The following is an 8,603-nucleotide window of genomic DNA, read 5'->3' on the forward strand; positions in this document are numbered from 1 at the left end:
AGAAGACAACTCGACCACGAATTTAAATGGGAGGAGGTCGAAATCTTAGATGAAGAGCCCAGCTATCGGAGACGTTTAGTTTCAGAGATGATTAATATCAGGAAACAAAAGAATGGTATCAATTTGCAGACAGATACCGAAGGCCTCCACAAAGCGTACATTCCAATCATAAATAGAGTTTGACTTTCGGTTACGGACAGCCCGTCTCCTCTCTCAGTCTGTGTTGATCCTCACTACTGAACGTACATGATAATCGATACATTATGTCTGTTTTACATATCTGCGTTCCTTCTCTCTGTACACGTTTCGAAAGTTTTTTGGTTCTTTTTGGACAGATTAATTCAAACTTCTTACACATGATTTCTGGTGAGTTTTTTATGAAATGATTTTTATGAAATTTGTTTGAACTTTAGGTATTTTATATTAATTTATTTATACGTATTTGTCCGTTACGTTTTTTTGTTTTTAATTTATCCGTTTCATTAACTAGAACTCCAACAATGACAATTTTAATACTTTTGACTGTTCAACCATACGGAAATAATGTTTCGAGATCGAGATTCACCCGAACTGTGATTACTCGGATTATGCGAATACTTGCGACAATTGAATTTATTCTGTTATTTTTTATTGTACTAATGTCTGAAGAGGGCTCAAACTGGTAGCCGAAACTTGTTACTTGTAATGTATTAGTTTATAGTTTTATTATTTATTATTTTTTGGCGTGATGTTTCATCGCGTTTAATACAATATAGAATTTTATGTAAAAATTAAAAAATGTGGTTGACTCTTACTTCGCCCGCTGATTGAGTTTTGTTATTAATTTATATTGAGAAGTGAAATATTTCCGGTAAGAAATTTTTCATGTTTAAATATATATATATTAATTAACAATGACAAAAAAACTAATATCTACTTTTAGACTCCTTTAACTTAATAAAAATAATAATTACAATGTAAAAAAGGCTATAGGAGTTGACTGGTTATAAAATAACGATAATTTTAATAATGATCAAATATCTGACACAAATATAAACCTTGAACGTTTTAACTCTATTTCGAATCATCTTCAGCAAAACCATCTTCTATCCATTAACGTAAAAAAATGAAATATTGCATCGCAAAATAATATCTTCACAATTCCTGCATGCGTTATGTGACTAATTATGAAGTGAGACCCATATTCAAACAGTTACAAAGCTTTTATAATAAGCGTATTGTCAGAAATGGTACATATAATATTAAAAGACAAACTAATGGTTTGAATTTGCAAAACGACTGTTGCTTTAAACGTTTACATTGAGTTACTATATAAGAACAGAATGTATCTTTTTATATAAGTGAGCCTTGTTGTTATAATCGACAATTAATATTTTAAAATTTGACCACAATGTATTGTTATGGACTTTTATTATTTGACTGAACTTATTATCGACTAAGACACACTTTGTTCTTTTCCATATTCTTGAATCTAAAATTTAATATGTAGACGAGTTTTAGACACTGTTTTTGTTTCCAAAAAGTTGTAAGATGTTGTATTGAATGTGTGCGGATGAAATGCGAGGTGAGCTGATTATTGTATGAGTAACCATTTACAGTGTTCTAATAATAAATTTTAGTCTGAGCTGTTCATCACTCAGTTTGTAACTGTTTGAATATGGGTCTCACCTCATAATTAGCCACATAACGCATGCAGGAATTGTGAAAATATTATTTTGCGATATAATATCTCATTTTTTTACGTTAATGGATGAAGGGTTTTACTGAAGATGACTCGAAGTAGAGTTGAAACGTTCAAGGTTTATATTTGTATCAGATATTATATTTGATCATTAAAATTACCGCTATTTTATAATTAGCGTCGACTTCTATAGTCTTTTTTACATTATAATTATGAATATATATAAGTATATTCATAACATGTACAATATTTATAAACATGTATAATTTTATACAAAATATGTAATATTTTTAGTGTAATATTTTTATTACACTAAAAAGTAATTTTACAAAAAAAAAGAGATGTATGGACATGTATGGACATATTTTATGTGTAATTATATATGTTTATAAATATTTATACGTATTTATGTATATTTATGCATAAACAATTTTTTACCAGGAAAAATGTTTTATACATTGCACAACAAAAAATTATAGGATATAATAACATTACGAGATATTGTATAATGTAACTAAAGGATTACCTGTTTATATAATTCAAAAGAGTGAATCCTTTCTTTTTAATTTGCTTTTACTCGATATATGAAGTTCTGTACGATTTTTTTTCTCCGAATTATTCAACGCTAAAACAAAAACGAGCCATTTTGCTTCGATGTTGAATAATTCGATAAAGGAAATTATATTTAATTTTATATAATTATGTATAGAACATTTTTTTCTTTGGCAAAGTTTGATATAAAATATTATGAGAATTTTTTTTCCAGGGTTACGATTATTTGTTTTAAAAGTTTTGTATGCATAATTATGAAACCTTACATATTAAAACATTCAATTTCACGAAAATTTATACATAAATTAAGCATGAGACAACGCAAAAGAATTGCGTTAGAAATTAGAAATAATACCCGATCTGAAGACAATGCATCAAATTTTGTTAAACAATGGAATGGTATAAACAGTATTCAAGATATAACAGATGTGTTACATTCAGGAAATAGCCAATCAATAGCCAATCTGCAAACAGCAAATAATACTTGTAGCAGTATGCAGTTCGAAAATATTATATTGTATTAAAAGTGATAATAATTTTAGTTTTTCTTTTGACAGTGATGCTGATGCTTCCTCTTTTCTCAGTACTTCCTCGATCGAATCATTGTTATCATCTTGAAAAAAATTAACATCTTGTTTTGTTGATTATACGATCAAAATGTATTTTTTAAACAGTTTGTTACAAATATTAACAAAATATTGATTAACGGAGGTATAAATATTAATGGAAAGAAAATACCCATACGTCTAAAATGCTTTATAGCTGATGCACCAGCGCGTGCTTTTATTTTTAATTATAGAAGCCATTTGTCTGGTTAATTTTGCTCAAAGTGTAAAATCTCTGGTGTTTGAAGGACGTAATATCTTTTCGAGTGTCCGAGGAATATGTTAGATATTTAGATAAAAATCATAAAGATAGCAAAAGTCTTTTATCAGCATTACCGATAGGGATGATTTCGCAAGTATCTTTTGAATACCTATATCTCATATTGTTATATGTTATAAAAAAGTTGTTCTCTGCATGGATGTACGGAAAATATTTAACACTCATCAAAATTATCTGCAAAATCAATTTCTATTATATCAACACGAAGCACTCGCAGAATATTGTCCATCTAATTTTGCAAAGCACTCTAAATTATTCGCTACATGCACAAAATATAAAGCAACAGAATATCGCTAATTTCTTCTCTATACTAGTAGTAACACATCCAGTAGTAACACTGGCATTCTTGATCAATTAATGTATACACACTTTTTGTTTTTGCATGCTGTTATAAGGATTTTAGTTTTTGTATCGCCATCAAAAGCACATCTAAGCTTTGCAAATCTTGCATTACAAAAATTTGTAGAAAGATGCCAAGATCTTTACAGCCCGATTTTTTATTCTTATAATGTACATGGTCTAATTCATCTAACTAATGATGTGCAGTTAGGTCCTCTTGATACATTCTCTGCTTTTATATACAAAAATAACATGAATATTTTTAGAAAATTTTGCAGAAAAACCCGATCGTTGCCTTCAGCGATCTTCAAATTTATAATGGATTTGGAGAAATAGATGCCCATTCCACAATCGAAAATTGTAGTATGAATTCTTTTACTCGTGTATCTATACAGCATAATGCAGGTCCTTTTCCATCTAATCTTCTTTAATTGTTTTCAATATCGTAAGATCAAGTTTAGTGGAATTTTATTTACCTTAAATATGCGTGATAATTGCTGTACTCTACATGATATGTTCGTTTGTCTTCTTATCAATATTATTATGATTGAAAATTCATATTATTTGATATTAAAAACGTTTCTTGAAGTAAAGAATTTTTATGATGTTGGTATGTACGAGGTCTGTTCAAAAAGTATCGCGAATTTTGAATTTCCGCGGGTTACGTATATTCGATTTTCGATTTTTTTGTGGCGTTATGTTGGTACTCATGTCTCTCACTTATGCCGACAAGTTCGGCCATTTTGAATGTTCAGTTAATTTTTGACAGCTGCTTTGCTTGCACGTGTTTTGGGTCGTCTTCGATTTTTGCCTATTCCAAAAAATGGATCAAAGAATCTGTATCAAATTTTGTGTGAAAAACAAAATTAAGTGCGCGGACGCATTCCGAATGTTGACTGTGGCATATGGTGAAGCTACCTTGGACCGAAGCAACGTTTATCGGTGGTACAAAATGTTCTCAGAGGGCTGAGAAGATGTGAACGACGAAGAGCGTGCCGGACGCCCGAGCACGTCAACAACAGACGAAAACATTGATGAAGTGAAGAAAATAGCCAATCGTCGAATCACCGTTAGAGAGGTTGCTGAGGAACTAAACATAGCGATTGGCTCGTGCCATTCGATTTTTACCAATGATTTGGGCATGAGACAAAAATTGGCTTTTGCACCATGATAACGCCCCTGCTCACACATAAAACAGCATCGCATTAACATTGCTAAGGAGCTGTTGGACTCTGTCCGCGACGACCCAAATTTGCTCCAGAGGGTCATAACTGGTGACGAATCATGGGTTTATGGTTATGACGTGGAAACCAAAGCTCAATCATCCCAATGGAAGCTGCCGCACGAGCCAAGACCGAAAAAAGCGCGCCAAGTTCGGTCGAATGTGAAGGTTTTGCTTACAGTTTTCTTCGATTGCAGGGGCGTGGTGCATCATGAGTTCTTGCCACAGGGTAGAACGGTCAATAAGGAATATTACCTGCAAGTTATGCGCAATTTGCGCGAAGCAATCCGCCAGAAACGCCCGGATTTGTGGAAGAACAAAAATTGGCTTTTGCACCATGATAACGCCCCTGCTCACACATCGTTGCTTGTGCGCGAATTTTTGACCAAAAACAACACACTAATGATGCCGCAGCCACCGTATTCCCCAGATCTGGCCCCCTGTGACTTTTTCTTGTTCCCGAAACTGAAGAGGCCCATGAAAGGACGACGCTACGCTACGATTGAGGAGATAAAGACGGCATCGAAGGAGGAGCTGAACAAGATCACAAAAAATAATTTTTTGAAGTGCTTCGAGGATTGGAAAAAACGTTGGCACAAGTGTATAATATCTGATGGGGATTACTTTGAAGGGGACAAAATAGATATTCATGAATAAATAAATAATTTTTGAAAAAACACAAAATTCGCGATACTTTTTGAACAGACTTCGTATATATATATGTGTATATAAGAACCATCCGCTATAATTTACACTAAATTATAGTGCCGCGTCTAAACCGTCCCTACAAGGAGTGGCTTAGAAGTCGGGCCTACTAAGAAACGCGGAGACTCTTGGACGAGGAGTTCAGGAAGTACCTCGGGGGTTCACAAGAACAGGGTCGTCCGGCCGAGGACCACTTGCCACCACCACCACCCTCGTCATCACCGGCTCCGCCAGCTAATCAGTTAGAGGTTATACCTCCCCCCTCAACTACCTTCACCTTCCTCTCAACCACTTTCACCTCCTCCTCAAACATCTTCACCTCTCCCGCAAACTCCTTCGCCTCCCCTTCGATCTCCGTCACCCGCGTTTTCGGACGCACTGATGGAGAGAATCTTTCCAGATACTCTTCCACTATCATCCGATTCGTCGGTCGATCCGATCCCAATTTCCCTCAGAGGAATTCCGTCCCCGACGAACTCCATGGACAGCGTGGAGTTCTTAGAGGAAATTCCTCCATCCTCACCTAGATCCTACTTTCGAATCCTAGAGAGTGACAATCTCGAGTCACTCATCACCCAATTCCCACGGAGTATGGTACTACCGCATCCATCCCTCAGGGGGCCTACACAATCGGCCTTCATTACTTCGATCCTCAGGAAATCCGGAATGCCATCACAGGCCAAACCTCAATATCCTGTATCCCTGTATTCTTCCCGAATTCTGCCAATCCATTCCTAGTGCCAGGAATTCTTTTACAATCTTTACCCTCCTTCCTCCGTTACCATTCACGAAATAGATTGATCAAATCCCATCCGAGTCTCCCGACCACTCGATGTACATAAAGCGTATGACCGCTACCGAATAGACTGTTGCGGTATTTATGTAATAGATTAAAATGTGTATAGAGTAATTATAATAAATACGCCTATTGTTATATAACCGTCTGTTATTCTTATTTTTTTATAAACAACAATAAATAATGTTAGTAATTATTCTTCTCGCTCTCACTTTTGAAACCCCCCTAATAAAACCTCGTAATCATTAAACCTTGCCTTTCAGAGCTCGCGTGATCCATTCCCGAGTTAAAAGGATTTCTCTGACTCGAAATTCGGATCGACGATAGCACCGCTCGTAGGAAACAGGTGTCATAGCGTCTTTACGACGTTGACATATTCCGAAGCGAGCAATAAAAATGCGTTTGACTCGCAGTATTTGCTTCCGTGCGGATACCTGCGAGACAAGAGTCTAACCGTCCTCCCACACTTTATCCTTTCTACTCCCTTCTCTCTTTAAATCCATTTTCCTGAGTTTGGACGTAACATAAATTATTACCATTTTATTGTTAGTTCAATACTTAAAAATTAGTAATAATCGTGCCACTCACTTCAACGAGAAAATAAATAAGTTCACAAACATTGATTCACAATTTTCATGAGATATAAATTAACAAAAATCATTCCTCGAATTAATGTCGTGTCAGTTCATCTTGATATGTCGTTTTAAATTGAACATTACAAAGTGATAAGAGGACTTATAAACAAGCAATGACAATAAATAATAATAAGAGAGTCAACCTATAACCATTTTAAACCTCAATATTGTTTTAATGTGTCTAATAAGGAAGCATACGAGTAAAACATTCTGTGTCTGTTATTAAATTAAGTTCATTCTTCTGCAAGTAGGGGAAACCATGAATCACAAAAATTCGAACAGTAAAAAATACATTAAAATGTAAGATTTTTGGTTTCAACTTTTTTATATAATTAAGGAATAATATATATTTTAATATATATAATATATTTATTGAGCATTTTTCATAAATATTGATTTGTTGTGTATGGAAAGATAACGAAAGTGGATCACTGCCATCTAGATATATAGTATGGGTAACTAAATAACAATCATATGATATCAATTGCATTAACCTAAACATTCTGGATTTCTCTAAACAGTTAATGACCCATGTACCTCGTGATCCATGGAGTCCCGGTCTCTTCTCTCTCCTCTCTCTCTCCTCTACAATTTAAATTTTTTTGATAAATTTTAATGAACAGATAAAAAAAGAATAAATAAATATAAATATAAATAAATAAATAAGTAAAAAAATAAATAGGTAAATAAATAAATAAATAAATAAATAAAATAATTAATTAAAAAGGTATACGTATAAATTACCTCGTTTTACATATAAATAACAAAAATATATTGTATATATATTTAGATGCTACTTGCTGTAATCACAATTTTAATAAACCGACTCGAACGGAGTTTTAAGCAATAGCTAGAGAATCTTTGCGTTCAGCGACAACGTCATCGCACAAGTATTCGCACAGTACGTAATCGAGAGCGTCGGACCAGAGAATCCAGAAATTATTCGAATGAACAAAACGAGCAATAAAACGAGCCACGTGAACAAGTCGAAAAACAAACAGAAGAAGAAAGTAATCCACTATAATCCACTATTAATAATTTAACGGACTTCCATTTAATTCTATGCAATACATTTTTAATAAAATGTTAATAAATCAATGTTAATGTTAATAAATGTTAATTAATGTTAATTAATGTCAATAAATGTTAATAAATGTGTATTTTTAATAAAATGTTATAAATGCTTAAAAATAAATCAGAATAAATACTGCGCTTTTTTGAAGCAATGAGCGATTATTCTGATCGTTCCTTATACTTTTAAATTAATTTATTGTATTCCTCATAAAAAAGATAGGATCTTAAAATTTGCTGATTTTATATATTACAAATTACACTATCATAATACATAAGGTCAGAAAATTTTAAGATCGTATCTTTTTTATGAGGAATAGAATATTAATTTAAAAGCAAAAGCGATCAGACTAATTGCTCGATGCCTCAAAAAGCGCAATGTTTATTCTGATTTATTTTTGCGCATTGTGTACGTTGTGTACGAATTCTGCCGCTAGTGTCTAATTGATAGGTCATGATTTATTTTTGTCATTATTCTGATGTCACGTTGTAAAAGCACATTGTACACGATTTCTGCTGTATTTCTGCCGCTAGTCTAATAAGACAAGTCATGACTTGTTTTTGCCATATTTCTGATATCATGTCGTAAGAGCACATTGTGCACGATTTCTGCTGTGTTTCTGCTACTAGTATCTGATATGAGGTCATGTTCTGTTTTTGTCATGTTCCTGTCATAACATTATGATGGCAAGATATGCTCCATTCTTGCTGAATTTC

This window comes from Trachymyrmex septentrionalis, unplaced genomic scaffold, assembly GCF_001594115.1.
Source record: "Trachymyrmex septentrionalis isolate Tsep2-gDNA-1 unplaced genomic scaffold, Tsep1.0 scaffold163, whole genome shotgun sequence".
Taxonomy (NCBI): Eukaryota; Metazoa; Arthropoda; class Insecta; order Hymenoptera; family Formicidae; genus Trachymyrmex; species Trachymyrmex septentrionalis.